Source organism: Mesoplodon bidens (assembly GCF_964165515.1).
Source record: "Mesoplodon bidens genome assembly, contig: HAP1_SCAFFOLD_486, whole genome shotgun sequence".
Lineage (NCBI taxonomy): Eukaryota > Metazoa > Chordata > Mammalia > Artiodactyla > Ziphiidae > Mesoplodon > Mesoplodon bidens.
In genome coordinates, this window is record NW_027671453.1 from 187,335 (window position 1) to 206,937 (window position 19,603).

Consider the following 19,603-nt stretch of genomic DNA (forward strand, 5'->3'; position numbering starts at 1 on the left):
CGTCTCCCCGGCTGACCCCTTCTCTTGGCCACCTTCCCTCTTCATCCCTATCCCACATCCTTGCCCCCTTCTCTCCACTGCTGGAAAAAAGGGTTAAAACCCAGAGCCAAGGTGTAGCTTAGCAGCTCCCACTGGAAACAGGTTGGTGCTTGTAAAGTGCTTTTCATGGACTTCACACATCTTGGCACTTCCAGAAGCATCACCCACCTGTGGAAGAAAAGGGGGGGGGGTCGTTGAGAAATAAGGGCAGATGAGCCTCTTATATACAGCAGCAAAGCGCCTGCTCTGTCTGTCATCTAAATCACGTCATTTGCCCCCTGCAGCATGACCCACAGCCAAGGGTGAGGGAAGTCACTTTTGAAGAACTTTTCCTTGGAGGTTAAAAAAAGAAGAAGAAGAAAGTAAGAAAGACCCCCAACTATTTCAATAGCCGCTTCTAGAAGAGGAATGGGGTGAGCGTGGCGGTGTCTCTGACCCTATCTGTGTGTCCCTTGTGCCCAAGATCCCCTTAGTTAGTTCTACATCCCAGAGAGATGGGGGGTGGGCCCGTTTCTCAGTGATGGTGGGGTGTACGCAGTACGGCCTTTGCCCAGGATGAGGGTGTTCCTGCCCAGGATTTGGGCTGTCATTCTGGAGAAGGGCCTCACACCAGGCAGGGCCCCCGGCTCCTTGGCCCTTTCCGCTCAGGTCCATCTTTGGCCTGGAACCTGAAGAGTTAAGAGTCTTTAGCTCGTTGCAATGAAATTATGGCTGGCAGTGGCGCCGCTGTTTGTTCAACAGACCTCCAGTTTTAAACAGTTCACAAAAAGTTCATGGGGCAGCTAAAGATTATAAGTGTGTGTGTGGGTGTGTGTGGGTGTGTGTAGTCAGCAGGATCCAGTACTGAGCCTTGCCCCTCCTCCTCTTGTTTCTTCACGGCCAGCCCCCCGCCCCGCCCCCACTCCCGTGACACTGGACCACGCTCGGGGCCTCAACCCTCCATCTGACCCTGTGCACGTAAGAACACTTCATCCTGACACTGGGTGTTATTTATCTGTGCGGCGTTAATATTGAAAACCCCACCAGACAAGACCTGGAAGGGCGGGGAGAGGCTTTGAAAGCACCCCGTGGTCCCAGGTGTCTCTAAACTGCATTCCCCTCTCATGCTAAGTCCAGGCCGCCCTTTCTAAAGAAAAGCCCTTTCAAGGGAAGGGGGCTGCTGGCCCTTTTTGAGGGGAGGGGAGAGGGCTCAGTAGGATGATTGTGGCAGCGGCCTTTCTGTTTCCTCAGTCAGGTGCTCAGAGGTCCTTGTCCCAAGGTGACAACTAAAGGAGACATGTAAGAGGCAGCTTGTGTAAGTTTTGAAGACTGGAGCACCAGAAGATTGGGGCTTCGAGGGCACACATGCTTCGTCCCTCATCCTTTTCTTAAGGGTTTGGTGGAGTGACCCTTTGGCTTCTGGTATAATGTCCAAATTTCATCATGACACCCAGCCAGGGGGTGGCATGGTGTGGTCCTCCCACTGCAGCCACGGCCAGGACACTTGCACCGAGGAATGTTGCTCCTCCACCTTTTAGATGAGGCTTCCCTGGACATCTTCCTTTTGGTCTTCCTTTTGTTAGAAGGGGCTGCAGGGGTTAGGGAGGGGAAACTTTGTTGAACGTGCCTTCTGGTCGGCCCTGCACTAGTGGTGGCCTGCCCCCAACTTGATTTGTATGTTCGAAACACGGAAGAACAGCCTGTGAGCCCCGCACAGAACCTTCCTTGATGCCCAAGTCCATCTGAGTCCACCTTTTCGGGGCACTGTGGCCAGCCACTGGAAATGCCCCAGTCTGTCTGAAGAAAGGGACGCTTCCTAAAGAAATAGCTTCTCTAAAATCCCACCAGGCCGGACACAACTGGGAGATCCCTGCCTCTCCTCCAGCTTCATCGTTGAGCTCTAACTCCGCGCCGTGTGTCTGCGGCGTGGGGCTCTTGATGAACAGACGGTGTTCTCTTCTGTATAGGGGCCGAGGGGGATGCTGGTGGACAAAAGCCTGTGTTAGGACAAAGAAATGCAGAGGGATAGCCTGGCTGGCTTTGGGATTCATAACATATCTTTGGGATCATAACATATCTAACAAGATATAGCAATCTTTTTTGATTTTTTTGAAGTTTAAACAAATAGTGTACTCTGCATGAATTTTGTCTTTCAACTGAATCATTCTAATGTGGAATTTATGATGCTATAGTACTAGTTTACAAAGAAAGTGGAGTAGGCTTCACATATCTCCATATCTTATATTGATGGCACTTAAATTCTAATACCAAACTGTTATTGTTTCATAAACTAGGAGAAAATTGAGCTGATAACGAGCAGGAGAAGCTGGCAGAAACAATAGATTTTCTACTCTTTCTTTCTATTGTGTGTAAGCCTAGTTACCCTAGTTGACCAGTTAATGACAACACATAATGAAATTTTCCTGGCTGCTAATTAATTAGCTCTAATTTCACTAGTTTTGTTACTGGTAAGGCTTCCACTAATTCTATGTGTGAATGTCTTCTTACCCTACTCATCCTATTTTCCTCTTTGAGCTTCCTCAAATGTAGAGAACCCATTTGATTGACTTAAGAGTCAGAAGAGACTTACAATCAGAGAAAAAGCAAAAAAGAATGACTATAATGCCAACTAGTATAACTATTAATTAGAACTTATGTTTTGAGGATTTTCAGACAGAAGAGGGGTAGAAATGATAATAGTTTAGTTTTAGGAAAGCTGTAGTACACAAATAGAACCCCAAATCACACCACAGATAATTTTCCAGGAATTTAATATATCTGATATACACTCAATTTGTGCCCATGAATGGTGAGCAACTGGAAGTAAAGGAGAATCACATAGTTACATTTCTGGACAAATCAGGTTATCAGAATGATGCAATAATGACAGTTTACCTCAGTCACTTCTTAGGCTTTCTTATTTACTATGCTAAATGTTAAATGAGATTCCTGAGTAAAAGCATTACAATGACTTCAGCATTGTGGGACATGAAACACAGTGAGAACTCAGAGCAGGGAAGGAAATAAGTCAGGTAAGCAGGAAAAAGAATTGAAAGAGCTGAAAGATGTATTACTTGGCTGTCAGGTGTTAGGAGAGTTTATTTGTGCTTCTTCTTAATCTTCATAACGCTCTTGTCAGAATGGTAGTAACATACCCATTTTTTTAGATGAGCGACCTTTAACTGTAGGTTGCACTTGATTGTCTGCCAGGTTTTCAAGTCTGTGATGGGGACAGTAATGTCAGAAATTTCAATCCCAGTCAAATCAAGAGCTGGTAGAAACACCATTAAGGAAGTGCATAGTTTTGACCCAAATTTAACCACATTAAAATGTTGTCCTTTCTTCTCCAGGATGATAGTCTGTATTTCAAGAAGAATTCTAATTCTTGCCCCATAACAATTTCTCTGAGTTCTTTGTGCCAACTAAAGCCTTTGATTGATTTTCGTATTAGCAAAGCCCTGGAATTCTATGCAAAATGCTATGAATAGTTATCTACCTATCTAATTATTTTTAGCAAAAGGATGCAGAGCCGTTATCAGATTCTCAAAACTCAATCAGATTATCTAACAGTGTACATTAAATGAGGTAATGAATGCCCTTTCTGGATCCAAACATTATAATATTTTTAATCCTTACCGTGGTGCCTGAAATGTCTATTATCTCTAATTATCAGTAAGGGAACTGAGGCGTCGTAAAGTCTAAGTAAGTGAGAGGTCTGGAATTCAAATCCAGGTCAGTTTCAGTCTTGAACACCCCTAATTCTGTAGCCTACACTGCATTCTATACTCTTACTGTAGATAATCAATAAATGTTCATTTATTTCCTTTACCCCAGTTGGGGACAAAGAACATGGGTGTGTGAAAGAAAGTACAGATCAGTTTTAATGTAAATGATATAATAATAATGCTTGTCAGCAGTTATGGAATATTCATATTGTGCTAGGAGTTGACCATTAAGTACTTTACAGGCATTCTTTTATTTAAAATCTCATATATATAATACCTACCTTAGGAAGTAGGTAATATAAATGTTGCCAAGGTGATTGAAATAACGTGGTCACGTACAGGCAATGAAACTGGGAAAGAGTTTTCTGGGCTGATGGTTGAATTTTGGCCAAGACATTAAGGGGAGAAGGGATGAGCACTGGTGGGGAGACTGAAAACTTATTCATCGTAGGGAGAAAGCACTGGTGGAAGCATTGTACTGCTTGCTTAAGAACTGTTACCCTCATAACCCCAAAACTGAGGTTTTGCTGAAAGCTGAAGGCAGATTTCTTGCAGTGTGAAAAAGAATTTACTGATATCTCTTCATCTCTTCACGTTTGAACACGACTGTTTTGCAGATTGGTTGAAATGACTCAAGTTCTCTTTCAGATCTGGACTAAATGTCTGTATCACAGCATCAGGGCCTATGAAGCAGCATTTGCAAGCCCATACTCACCTCCCCCCTTTTTAGTGTTTTGCACTCTGGAAAAGCAAACAACAGCAACAACAATATCTTACTTCCTTTTATCTATAGTTATTATTAATCTTGTCAAGAAACCCAATTTGATATATTTATGCTAAAATATAAATGAGATTTTTCCAGTTTTATTGAGATTGAATTGATATATAATATTCTATCTGTCCAAGGTGTACAATGTGATGATTGATATATATATATATATATATATATATATATAGTGTGAAATGACAACCACAGTAAGTTTAGTTAACCTTAATTCACATAATTACAAATTTTATTTTTGTGATGAGAACTTTCAAGATCTACTCTCTTAGAAACATTCAAACGTAAAATACGGTATTGTTAACTGTAGTGACCAAGCTGTACATGACATCACCATTACTCACTTATCTTATAACTAGAAGTTTTTATCTTTTGATCATCTTCACTCATTTTCCTCACCTCCAACCCCCAGCTCTGGCAACCATCATTCCATCCTTTCTATCATGAGTTCAGTATTTTAGATTTCACATATGAGATCCTAAAGTATTTATCTTTCTCTGTCTGACATTTCATTTAGCATAATGCCTCCTAAATCCACCCATGTGGTGACAAATAGCCAGATTTCCTTCTTTATCATGGCTGAATAATAGTAGGTTGTATGCACCCCATTGTCTTCATCCATTCATCCACAAAAAAACACTGAGGATGTTTCCATGTCTTGGCTACTGTATTGGGTTGGCCAGAAAGTTCATACAGTTAATGAATACACTGTTCAATAAAACTAGGTAAAAATGAAAATTGTGTCTTTTATTTTTACTTCAAATAAATCTTTGACAAAGCCAGCTAGGCATCCCTTTGAGTAATGACTTATATCATGTTGAAATATTTTAAACATATGAACAGTAATAGCTTAAATGACAAATGTTACTAATATTGACACAATTGATCAAGGAGAATATGTTAGAATATGTTAAAATGCAGATGGACAGTGAAAGAACAAATATAACTTTTTTTTTTTTTTTTTGCGATATGCGGACCTCTCACTGTTGTGGCCTCTCCCGTTGCGGAGCACAGGCTCTGGACACGCAGGCCCAGCAGCCATGGCTCACGGGCCCAGCCGCTCCGCGGCATGTGGGATCTTCCTGGACCGGGGCACGAACGCGTGTCCCCTGCATCGGCAGGCGGACTCTCAACCACTGCGCCACCAGGGAAGCCCCCAAATATAACTTTTAACTAAATATTGTCTTGATATTTAGACCATTGGTTAAGAACATGATAACAGGTTTCATCCATTTCAAGAAAGCAGAATATTTGCAGATCACTTAACATTTACTAGGTATGTTAGTCTGGAAGGATATATTTCATTTACATGTGTCATTTAATTTAACCCCATCCCTCTGTAATAGATAGTGTTATCCCTATTTGCAGATAGGAAACAGGCTCAGAAAGATTAAGAATGTTACCTAATTCTAGTAAGTAGCCAAACCTAAACTGATCTAATTCCGGGGCAAAGCTCCTTCTGACACATCAGTGTGGGTCTTTATCTCTTTGAGAATTGTTGAACATTAAAAACCTTCTTCCAGGTAAATGCATAAAGAAACAACATGAGCAATGATATAACAATACAAGTCTCACTAAATAATTAGTGTGTTTGGCCTTGCTTTTGCTGATAGATCTTTTGCAAAATTGCTTTTCTCTGAGATAGTGGACTTCAAATATTTTCTTTGAAGACTTTCCTAAATTATACCTATCAGAAAGCTACTTTGCTTTAAGGCTAAAGAAAAATGAAAGCTTACTTAACTACACTTAGGTACCAGAGTCATACTATGAACTCTACACCTGCCAGGATTCACGCTAAGATAGGGTGGCTCCACAAACTGTCCATAGTACTGTGATTTCTTTCTGATATTTTGAAGTAGAAATAATTTAATAACTATTCACAAAAGAGAGAAACACTGTTTCTTGGTCCTCAGTATCATACTGCTGTAGGCTAATTCTCTCTTGTTACCCCTTAGTATAGAGAGTGTGTTTTGGGGACCCTCCTTCACGATCTTCTCCATTGCAAGAGCATCTTACATAAATCCAGGACTTCTCAAGCAGCCAGTTTTGCCAGATGGTCTTAGGGTTGGTTGTACCCATATATGGATAATCCTGAACTTCTCGAGTAAGGTCCTTATAGAGCATAATGGCTAAGAGAATTGGTGCTGATACCAGACCTGAGTCCAAATACTGCCTATGCCCCTAACTAGCTGTGTAACCTTGGAGAAGTAACTTAAGCCCCTTAAACGGATTAGATTTCTCACCCGGAAAATGGTATAATAAATGCATCTACCCTATATGGTCAGTGTGTAAATTAATCTAACTTGAGATGGTGCATGTTAAGCATTAGCACAGTGCCTGTCTCTTATTAGGAATACCTGCTTTTATTATTAATTATTCTCTATATTCCCAGGTTCAGCAAGGTGCCTAACATATAATAGTTGTTCAGCAAATATTTACTGGATTGAACGAGCTCTGAAATTTAAGCATTGGGTCAACAGCAAAGTAGTCACCCCACCATCATTTCTCCCACAGAAAGGGAGAATAGATGGAAGCCAGCCATCATACTTTCTTTTCTTATTCTAAACTTCCCATCCAGGCCCAGCAATAAAATAATCTTCCTGAACCCCAACAATTTCGAGAATTTTTCAAATCACTATTTGAAAATAGTTGGGTTTCCCTAATCTAATATGCCCCAGGACCCCAAGGTCACCAAGCTTATATTAATGAAGTCTAGTTAAGAGAAATGATTACAGTTAGTAAACCAACTACTTATGAGCTCATTGGGCTTTTTAAAATTTACTATCTGCACTTCATAGAGACACAAGTAGTTTGCTTTTGTAGGACACTCAACAGTCAAAGTAGTCTTTTAAAAAGTACAAATCAGATGCTATTATTGCACTGCTTCTAACCTCTAAAGGCTGTCTATTGTAAAGAGATTAAAATTTCAACTACTTAGCCAGGCTCACAGGGACCATGTGGTCTGGTCACTTACTACATCTTTCCCTGACCTTCATGGGGTTCGAGGCACAGTTATCTTTTTCAGTCCCTCAGATGCAACAAGCTCTACTTCTTGCTCTCCCAGCTTTAGATTGGCTAATCCTTCTACCCAGACCAATTTCCCTCTGATCACTAAGGCCTCGGTTCAAACGCCACCACTACTATCTTGACCAAAGAGACCTGCCTCCTCACTGCCTCTCCGTCCCATTGTCCAGTCGTATTTCTGTCGCTGTACAAAATTTATTTACATGTTGACTCTGTCTTCCTCCACCACTGGACATTTGCTTAAGAGCAAGGACTTTGTAATTTTTTGCTCACCACTGAATCTTCCAAGGCTTGCAGCAGACACTGGCACATAGAAGGTGTGTAGGAAATGTGTGTCTAATAAATGAATAAATATGTGAATGGAAGAAAACTGTAAAACACTAACACAAGAATATTCTTCTTTCAAAAGAATAATGAAAAATAATTTCATTCAATAAGAATTATTCTTAGTTACTGATACATGACTTAGTAGTTCCCATTCAATTTAAAATGTTCCATTTTTTCCTGATACTTCACAAGTCATTAATTAAATGTTGCTCACATTTAAGGCCAATCTGTGAGACATTATTTAACTTGTCCAGCATTAACCCAGCATTAACTTAGGTGGGGCTCCACCAAGTACTGATCATGTGACCTTGGCCTTTCATTGCCTCAGTTTTCTCATTTGTAACATGGGTATAATAATAGGCTGATTTCATAGGCCTATGAGGAGGAAAACCTCATATATATATATATATATATGTGTGTGTGTATATATATATGTATTTACACAGTGTCTTAGAATAGTGTCTGGCACATGATAAGCTTTATAGAGTATTGACTGCTGTTACTAGTACTGTTATTATGAGAACTAACTGTTGAGAATAATCCTTCATATACTGGTTTATTCCACTGAAGATAAAGGAAACTAATAGAATATTAGAAATCTGATTAAATACAGAAAGCCAGTAAAATATACCAAGACAGAAGATGATGAGAGTGTAAAAGCATAGAAGAAAAAAAACGGTTTTTGTTTTTCTTTTTCTCTTGTAAAGAAGGAAAAAGCCTAGAAATAGGACAAAAACTATTCATTGGCTATACTGACATGGAGATCGCTGGTGACCTTCATAAGTAAAATTTCAGGACAGTGGGCAAAGAGCTTACGGTGAGAGAAGTCAGATGGATGTAAATTCTAGAGTAAATGGGACGTGAGGACATGGAAACAGTATATGAAGATAACAATTTTGAAAAGTTCAGACAGGAATTGGCTAAAGAAGATATGCAGGGATTAGGGGAGGAGGGAGGCTTTCATGTTACACGTATAGTTTTTAACATTTTAAGTTGGAGTTACTAGTCTAGAATGAGGTTGAATTTTGGCAAGAATCATTCATAAGGAGTAGATGGGTTGTAGAAAATGCAGTGCTGTGAAGTACTTGAGAAGATGAGAGAAAATGAAATGCTATCTGTAGCGCACATGGCCTTTTAACTTTCACTCGTGTAGTAAAAGGGAATACAAAGATCAGCGCAAATGCTAATGAATTAATGGATTTGGCAGTGGACTATTTACTGACTTCTGAGTTCTTAATGAGCTGTGAAGCACCTCACCAGCTCAGAATGAAGGAAGTAGAGAGGATGGAGGGACATTTGAGGAGGGCAGGTAAAGCTTCTCAAAAAATAGTCCTTAAGGAGAATTAGAAAGAACGTACTGTAAGTCAGAGCAGTATTTCCAGTCTTGAAAATCCATTTGAAGTTGGTGATTATTAATTTATTGGAATACCAATTTGCCCTGCCACATGATTTTTCTCCAGCTACCTGGATATAAGTTACACAGAGGCAGAAAAGAGTGAGAGATAACAATCGAGGGAAAATACAATTAGTATTTTTTTAAGCTTTTTCCACTTCCCCGCTCCAACTCTGGGGAGCCTTCCCGGACATGGCTGCCCTCCCAGCCTCCAGTGGCACTCTGTTATCAAAGAATTCAAAGAAATGGAACATAGGTTTCCAACTTATTAATTTAGCAAAATCGAAAATTATATATAATGTCTTCTGTTGGCAAAGTTTCTTGCAATATAATTTGGTTCCATCTTTTGACAAGTAATTTGGCAATGTCTAGCAAGATAAAAATGTTAATAGCTTTTTACACATTAATTCTAATTCTGGAAGCTTATGCCAATAAATAATTTATAATCCAGAAAATTATTATATAAAGATGCTCATTGTTATGTCATTTGTAATAACAAAAAATTGGAAACACCTTTAATTGTTAACAGTAGGAAAACAGTTTAGGAAATTATATCCACTTAGTAGAAAATTACACAGTTACTATATTATAATTACAAGATGATGGAGCAAAATAGAATAATGCTTAATAAAGAAAGAATGAAGAAAGCTGACCTAAATTTGTGTCTTCCTTATGACAGTAATTATGTAAACATATTTATTAAAACTTAAAACCAAAGTAAAGTTTTAAAAGCTCTGTACCAGTAATGGGGATTTTATGTTTGTTTCAAAATATTTTTTAACATAACTCTTATAATTATATTTTTTCTACTCCTTTTCTTAAGAATTTCTGATTATTACCTCATTTTTCATTTCATAGTTTCAAATAAAGTCAGCAATTTTATCATCAGAGAAGATTAGACTTATTTGACAGTTCATAATTCCAAGTTTTTTGGTATAAAAAGACCATATACACTTGTAGGTACTTTCAAAAAATAAGATTTTGAGAATTTTTTTTTTTTTTTTGCTTAGTCTTTCCTAGTATGGAGATTAAGCAAACTACCTAAAATTACCAGCCATTCTTTTTTCGTTTTTCTCATTTTATTTACAGAAATGATAACAAATGAGTCTGCAGTTGCCTCTGCCAATTTCTTAAATCCTCTATTATCCACATTATGAAATCATACTAATATGAATGCTTCCAGTATTTTCAGAGCTCTTTAGTTATTATACTTTAGCATTCTGTATGAAGTATCTTATGTAAGTGTAAAATTTAGACTCAACTTCTGGAAGCTTTTGATTTCTTGGTTCAAAAGTGAGAGATCCTTAGTTCAGCCATATGATTAACAATTACTTGTATAGTAGGAATCTCCTAAATTATTGTTTTATGGATACCTGGCAGTTTTCTTGCCATTTCTCAGAAGTTCTCTATTAAACACATTCTCTCTCTCTCTCTCTCTCTCTCTCTCTCTCTCTCTCTCATACACACACACACACACATTGTGATTAAAAGCACAGACTTTGGCATTATGAAGTCTAAGGTTCAATTTCTAGTTCTGTAGTTTCTGGGCCACCTCACTTTAGGCAAGTAACCTAATATCTCTTAACCTTGTTATTTTCATCTGTAAAATGGAGATTACAATTATATCCGACAATGCTCAAAACATCCATAATGATTTTAGAGTTTCAGAGTCAGGTACAAGCAGGCACTCAGTAAATGGCTAGTGCTTTTATTACTTTATTATTATTTAGGTCTTGATTTTCCTTGAGTCTGTGAGTCCCCATAATGAAATGTAATTTCCAGTAGATTGAGTAACACCTGTGTTCACCAAAAATTGTAACTGAGTTCATTACTTTCTGTGCAACCCAGATTAGTTTTCTGCCTTTTTTTCTGTGCTGTATGTAGGTGTTCAATCGATTTATTTAATAAATGTGTGAATGCATGCGTGCGTAGATGAATTTTTAAATGTTTCTTTTTGAGAAGGTAGAACAGATGTGACACAGTTGAACAGATAAGAAAATAGTCCATGGAAAAAATGGCAAAGTCACGTATGTGCCCAGGGCCAGCCTAAGGAGAATTACTTTTTTTTTTTTAAGGGGAAATGTGTTGAATAGCTTATTTTAATTATTTTTAAAAGTTAAGTACAGGGACTTCCCTGGCGGTCCAGTGGTTAAGACTTCGCCTTCCAATGCAGTGAGTGTGGGTTCAATCTCTAGTCGGGGAGCTATGGTCCCACATGCCTCACAGCCAAAAATCCAAAACATAAAACAGAAGCAGTATTGTAACAAATTCAATAAAGACTTTAAAAAGTGGTCCACATCAAAAAAAAAAAGTTAAGTACAAAAATTTGCTGATGATTAACATATTTAGCACCAATAAAATAATGTGAGATTAGCTGTACTAAAACAGAATGTTGAGCTACATTCACATTAAGTGACATTATATAGTCTAAATTTGTGGAAAACTTCTGAAATGGCTGATAAAAAGGAAGATGGTGAGTGATCTTTGAGCAGAAAAAGACAGAAAGAGAAATGGCCTTTTCTACATCCTATTGTGCCTCTAAGTAAAATGCTTGGTAATCTAGCTACAAAGCTATATGTCATTTGGCTTTAGGCACCTACTGTGATTTACCTTGTGAAGATCAGATTTTGCCATGGATAGGATCTGTAAAAGTATCACACATTCCAGTACCATTGGCAACCACAGCTACCAAAAACTCCAATTTAAATTGATGAACCTAATATCAGATGATAGTATCATTTCCTTGTGGGTGTTTTGGGAAAAGGTGGGTAGGAAATGTATAAAAGTGAATACTTTATCAACTGAAAAAACAATTCATCATTTTGAAAACATCAAATACATTAAAGTTGTTATAGCATCAGGCATTAATATTTCACTGTACTTTAGACATTGCCTACAATCAACATTTTCTGCTCTTTGAAACAAAATCATGCTTGTGGTATGCATTAATCATATAAAAGATTAAACACTGAAAAGAAATTCAGCCTTTAAAGACAATTTGCTTTGATTTATTCAGTGGGTTCTTCCAAAACGTTTATACCAAGAATTATTGCTTGTTGCATTGGAGTTACAAATTCTTTCAGAGTTACTTAGTATTTTCTGTAATATCAGTATCAAGGAAGGTTAATCAAATTTACGTATTTATTAGGAAATACAGGCACATAATCATAAAACAAGAAAACACAGCCGTTTTTATAGACTTTATTTTTTAGAAGTGTTTTAATTGTACAGAAAAATTGAGAAGATAGTATAAAGTGTTTCCATATACACTATACCCATTTCCCTCTATGATGATCCACTTACATTAGTATGTTACATTGTTACAATCAATTAACAAATATTGATACATTATCATTTACTATAGCCCATCCATTAGTCCAGTTCCTTAGTTTTTACCTAATGTCCTTTTTCTATTCCAGGATTTCATCCAAAACATCACATTACATTTAGTTGCCGTGTTTCCTTAGGCTCCTCTTGGGTTTGATAGCTTCTCAGATTTTCCTTGGATGACCTTGACAATTTTGAGTCGTTAGGTTTTTGTAGGATGCCTACTACTAGCATTTGTTTGATGCATTTTTCATGATAATATTGGGATTATGTGTTTTGGGGAGGAAGACCACAGAGTAGAAGGGTTATTTTGTCAGATCACATCAAGTGTACAAAGTATCAATATGCATTATGAATGCTGAGGTGGACCTTGATCACCAGGCTGAGGTAGTGTTTTTCAGGTTTCTCCATCGTAAGATTACTGTTTTCCCTTTTTCATACTGTACTTGTTTGGAAGGAAGTCAATATGCTCAGCCCACAACTAAGGAATAGGGAGTTATGCTTCAGATGGAGTACTACATAAACTATTTGGAATTCCTTTGCACTGGAGATTTATCTATTCTCCTGCGTTTATGTATCCAATTATTTATTTATATCAGAAGAACTCATGGATTTTTATTTTATACTTTGGGTTATAATCGAATTCTACTTTAGTTACTTTGTTCCTCAAATTGCTCTAGTCCTGACCCTTGTGAACTCTTTTCAGTTGGCTCTTGTGCCACTCTGAGGTATCCCCATCCTATATTTTTTTTGGAACTTCCTTACTTTCTGACACTATAAGATGGTCTTGCATATAAATCTTGTATATTTACTGCCCCAGTCCTAGAATCAGCTATTTCTTCAAGGATAACTAGGTCTTTTTAGTGGAGAACGGTATTAGACAGCAGGATCTGGGTGTGGGGTGTGCTAATTGCTGCTAGGATGTCATTGCTTCTAGATCTTCTCAGCTGACAGAGCAAAGAGATAATATGTGTGCACATTACCCATGTATATGCACATATCTGTAAGTATCTCTCTACATGACCATGTGTATTAAGGTAATATGAAGCAATATTAAGCTAAACATGAATGTATATTGATGTTTCCAACTTTAATCTGTTACCACATAGATCATCTTAGCCTCATCTCTTGCTTATCTTTAAATTTCAACTCCAGCAAAACACTTGGCTTTTAGAAGTATGAAAATCAAATTGTAGCAACTTTGGGAAGCCACATCATCTAGCAAAATAATTCTTAAAGGGCAAGGTGTATATCATCAAATTTTAATTTACAGTCAGCAGTACTTTTTAACATCAAAAGGCCTCCAGACCTCTGCTTCCAAGAAGATGAAGTAGCCCATTTCTCCCAGGTTCTCCCACTTAAAACTAAAACCCTGAACATAACAACAAACAAACATAGGAAGACTCTGAAAGGTGGAAATGAGAAGGCAGACTTAACTAAGGACTTTGGGACTTGAGGAATGACATGGTGATGAGTCCCCTGTGTTTCCTGTTGCTTCCCATACATCCTGGAGAGGGTATTACAGGACCCCCAATCAATAACCACCAACAGAACAACAGACAAAAAAGCTTCAAAAAAACCCCTACAAAACCCTGTTCCCCCTAGCCAAAGTATGAGGAAAGGGGTTGCTAAAGACAGAAGACCATTTGGGCAATAATATACACACCACTCGAGCCAAGTGCCAGTGGAATATACACACTACTCGAGCCAAGTGCCAGTGGAATATTGCACCCATCCCCTACGTCCTGTTGTTTCAGTTGGGCCAAGGTAGGATTTGATCTTCCACACCACCCCACTCCTGCCTTCCAGAAGAGCCAGCGCTCTGATTCCCCACCAGGGTTGTTTCAGTGTGGTCCAGTGGTGAGCTGAGCTTCCAACCCTTTCCATGAGCAAACAGACTTTAAAAGGTGGTGCCTGACAGGCTAGTTAACACTGGGCTGCCCTCACACAGTCGTGGGGTCCACTGGTGGGACTTAGCATTCATCTCTCCCTGACATCAATAAGAATAGGGTGTTACAGATTGGAGGGAGTAGGCACCCCACTAACCCCCAACACATGATGTCAGTGAGACCCACTGGGGTGCTGAATCCCCATAACCGTCCTGAGGCAGTAAGACAGAATGAGATGGCACAAGCAGGGCTAGTTGGCACTTCTCTTCCTCTTACCCTGGTGTCAGTGGGGCCAGCAGGTAGCTGACCATCTACCCACACCCGGCATCAACAAGAAGGAATGAAGCGGGAGGAAGGACAGCAAACAGTTCACTTCTCCCCTCCCCTGGTGTCAAGAAAACTACTGGGGAGATGAACTTCCACTCCTACTAAAAGGCAACACAATGATATTAATGTTCCCACTTTTGGGGGGAAGGTGTCAGAAGGGCCATAGGCTAGCTGAACTTCTACTTGATCTGTCTGCAGTGAGACAATGTAAGTGCCCACTTTTGCTGGGGTATTGTCAGTAGGGCCCAATGGAAATCTGTACGTCACCCCCCAGTCCTCATACTACGCCTCAAATAGGATGACTTCCATCTAAAAAGTAATAATAAAATTAAATGGGATACAGAGTCATATAATAACTCCCAATGTTTAGAATACAATGGAAAAATACTCATGACACCAAGAACCAGGAAATCACAGAATAAATGAGAAAAGACAATAAACATACACCAACACTGAGATAAAACGTCTATTGATATGATCAGACAAGGATTTTAAATAAGCTGTCACTTAAATGCTTCAATTAGCAATTATGCGTTCCTTGACAGAAATGGGAAAAATAGAAAATGTAAACAAAAGACGAAGTTATAACAATAAAAACAAATGAGAACAGTAGAACTGAAAAATACAACAATGAAAAAACTTTGCTCAAGAGTAGAGTGGAGATTACAAAGCATAGAATCATGAACTTAGAAGAGATCAGTACAGTGTACCATATGTACAGAGAAAAATAGACTGAGGGGTAGAGATGGGAGAAAGAACAGGATCTCAAGAACGTGTAAATAGTAACAAAAGCACTAACGTTCATATCATCAAAGTTCCAGAATGGAAAAAGAGAGCAAGTAGGACTGACAAAGTATTCAAAGAAATCATGACTAAAAAGTTCCCAGTTTTTTAGAAGACATAAACACAAATTCAAGAATCCGAACAAACCCAAAGAGGAAAAACGCAAAGATATCCTTGCCAAGACGCATCATAATTAAACTTCTGAAAAGTGGAGACAAAAAAAATCTCGCAAGTGGACAGGCAGAAACAATGCATCACTTATTGAGAAACACCAATTCCAACGACAGCATATTTCTTGTCTAAAACTCTGGAGTCAGAAGCATTGACATAACATTTTTCAAGTGCTCACAGAAAAGAACGCTCAGCCACAAATTCACACTTTTATCTCCACTTTCCTGTTTGACTTACATTAATGGACTACTAACTCATCTTTCTATATCCGGGACTGCCGTCACCCTTCTCCAAAAATCTAGTCACAGTATTTCCAGAGTGATCGTTCTGAAAATGAAACAAATGTTTCTTATAAAAATACCTGATTGTGTTATGAAACTTGTCTCTCTTCTAAGTTACCAGTTAAAATCCTTCAGTGGATTCCCATCTTTCTGGGAGTAAAATCTCACATCCAAACTCTCTTTGTCCTTTTGGGCTGCTGTAAGATTATACTGCAGGTTGGGTGGCTCATAAACAACAGGCATTTTTTTCTCACAGTTCTGGAGGCTGCAAGTGCAAGAATAGGGTGGCAGTACGGTCAGATGAGGGCCCTCTTGAGTTCCAGACTTCTCACTGCAACCTCACACGGCAGAAGAGCTTCAGGAGCTCTGTGGGGTCTCCTGTGTAAGAGCACTAATACCGTAATCATTTCCCAAAGGCCCCACCTACTAATACTATCACCTCCGGAAATTAAGATTGCAACGTATACATTTGGAGGGGAACACAAAGACTAGACCGTAGCACTTAGTGTACATGCAGGGACCATTCATGGTCTGGCTTCTACCACCCTCTCCATTGTCTTCTTTTCTTACACTCCAGTGAGCATTTCTTTTTTTTTTTTTTTTGCGGTACGCGGGCCTCTCACTGTTGGGGCCTCTCCCGTTGCGGAGCACAGGCTCCGGACACGCAGGCTCAGCGGCCGTGGCTCACGGGCCCAGCCGCTCTGTGGCATGTGGGATCTTCCCAGACCGGGGCACAAACCCGTGTCCCCTGCATCGGCAGGCGGACTCTCAACCACTGCGCCACCAGGGAAGCCCCAGTGAGCATTTCTTATACTGATTATGAATGGAACTCCTTTCTGGACTGATCCTTAACCATTCATTTTCTGGCAAACATGAATTTATCTTCTCTTTTCCTCAAAAATTCACCCTTCTTTCGTGTTACATATCCATTTCAATTGCCTTCTACAGGAAGCCCTACTGATATCCCCCATATACTACTCTCCACAGCATGCATTAAGGTCTTACCGTGTCCTCCTATAGCACTCTATAATAATTTTTACGGTAACTATGGATTTTCTTATTTGAGTGTCACAATACATTGACTTCTAGGTGGCACGATAATGATTTTAGTAACAGTAACACTGGTGCCTAGTTTAACCCATGGCATACTTTAGGTGTTCAATAAATGTTGGTTGAATTAGTGAATGAATGAATGAATGAATGGTCAGTTTGAAATCTTAATCATGTTACTTTTCAAAAATCTGTTAAAAAGATACCCACATTTTTCCAGACGATTAGGGACTTAGGATCTTCAACTTGATTTAATAGAGGAAATTTTTACTCATACATCATGCTTAAATACCTCAAAGTAAAACCATTAACCCAGGAATTTAAGGTTATCCAGTTGGACTTGCAAGCCAGTAATTAATATCTCCTGCCCCGACTGTATTAGATGGTTTCACTGTTCCACTCATATCTCCCCAGCACTCATCATTCCACTATATGCTGATAGACTCATGCTACCACCTGCAATTATCCACCTTAAGGCAGGCCAGAAATGTACAGGAGTTAATGTATCTGGGTGTAGCTTTCAACCAAGGACAGAGGGGACTGGAAGATAAGTACTTCAAGTTTCTCACCGATTCTTGGGATAACTCTGAGACATGTTCTGTAGAGTTTCACAGAACTCCCCTGAAGTACTGGCAGCAGTTCCCTGCAGGAGTAATTTATTCAGCAATGCACCTCTGTTGTCTTCCTTCCATGCCTCCATTCTCAATTCCCGCTCCACTTCTGAGTTTTCTGGAAGCACCTCCCAGATGAACAGTTTACATTCAAATTATTGCCTCAGGTTCTGCTTCTAGGGGAATTCAATTTATAGCCTCCTACCAATCCAGTGCTCCTTACAGAGCCATCACTGGTACAAGTACCAAGGCATGGCACATTTGTATCACTCCTCCTAAATCCTAATATTTTTAAACAGATAGAAAAGAGCGTGACCTTGAAGAGAAAAATAATTTATATGAGAATAGCCAATGGATAAAGGGAAGGAGAGACAGTGCCATTTGTTTTCCATTAATGATAGTGTGAAATTTATGGGCAGATGGTCTAACAGGTGTGACTATAATTTGAGGAGCCTGCTCCCTTGGTTACAGAAGACTGCTATTGTTATTATTATGGAGGCACAACCTCATGACTTTATTGCTTCACTTGATGTAGCCTTTTCCTTTACCCTTAAATCTTTCTACATCACTGAATTGCAGCCAATAGCTTTATTTTCTCCCTATGGCTCCATCACAAAAAAGACACACATGTGCACACACACACACACACACACACACACAGAGTTTTGTGTATGCCAGTGCTTGAAAAGACAAGCTCATGGTGCATGTATGCAATGGATATTGTACATTACAGGTCTCTGTGAAATAGTCTTCTGCAGGTTCCTATGTTTATTTTATGAATAATTAACTTTAGTAAAGTTAATTTCCTGAAGATCTTGATGAAGACTGAAGAAAGGAAGTAAATTTTAAAGAAAAAGACTTAGAAACTTGCCCTTTTTGCCCTCTCTTTGTATCTTAATGAACAAAGGATAACTGGGCCTTTTTTGAAGTCTTTGCTTGAGTTGAAGACACAAAATGCAACCTGTACTCTTATAATATGTTCAGTTCATGAGTACACAAACTTAGAAACCGTGAATTTCCCTAAAGTTATTATACCATTTAGAAGATGTTTGCTTGGACGTTTACTTAAAACCAAACAATTGAGGTCTATATGTCCAAATAATTTCCTTCTCTCTTGCTGTTTCCATTTCAGTTTCCTGAGTTTCTGGGAAGGCCTTGTTTCCCCAAAGGAACGATTTCTGGTAGAAGTCTGAAGGTCTGACCCAAGAAAAATAATCCAGTATAGCCAATGAATTGAGGACAAGAAAGTTTCCAATCAGGTAGGAACATTTAATCTCATACATTACAATCACCTTAAGTAAAGTGTGCTGATAGCTGGATATGATTTAACTTCTTGGAAAAAGATGCATATATAACCTACCTCACAAGGAAGCTGGTCTCAATTCCCTTAGAGGTTGTGGTGTTTATCAGAGAGTGCCTTGGGGGAAGACGAATACAATAACAGTATGATGCTTTGTTTTTTCATTTTTAGCTCATTGTTGCCACGTACACTTGGTGATCTTGGTGCCTGTGGTTTAATCCCAGGAGGCTAGACATGTGGAACAGCACATTAACCCTTTTTAGTATTTTCTCCCAAGACAAATCATTTTTATAGGTTGTCTCCATGGTCTTCTAGTTCCTTATCAAAATTAAGCATCAAGTCTTCTAAGTGAGCAAAGCCCCAGTCAGTGTGAGGAAATCAGCTTAGTTCTTATTGGGGCACATCTTCTTGGTCTTGGCACAAAGTGAGTTCACATAGGGAGTTAGAAGGAGGAGAATGGGGCATGCGAAAGGGGAGTTCTCTGTTCTCATTTACCTATGCATGTTGAAACTCCACTAACAGTTTTATTTTCATTAGCAATTTGTGATAAAAACTTAGGGTAAAGGGAATAATGAAGCTGTCCCATTATATGGCAG

The 19,603-nt window shown here is 39.0% G+C and overlaps 1 protein-coding gene across 1 annotated transcript in view; it reads left to right on the forward strand.

Moving 5' to 3' along the window:
- Positions 1-18,925, forward strand: part of LOC308611327 (uncharacterized protein) — a gene marked incomplete at its 5' end in the record, with an annotated part of 33,617 nt that extends 14,692 nt beyond the window's left edge. Inside the window, one exon of the mRNA XM_081260153.1 lies at positions 18,840-18,925. The remainder of the gene's footprint in view (positions 1-18,839) is intronic.
- Positions 18,926-19,603: the final 678 nt, after the last annotated feature.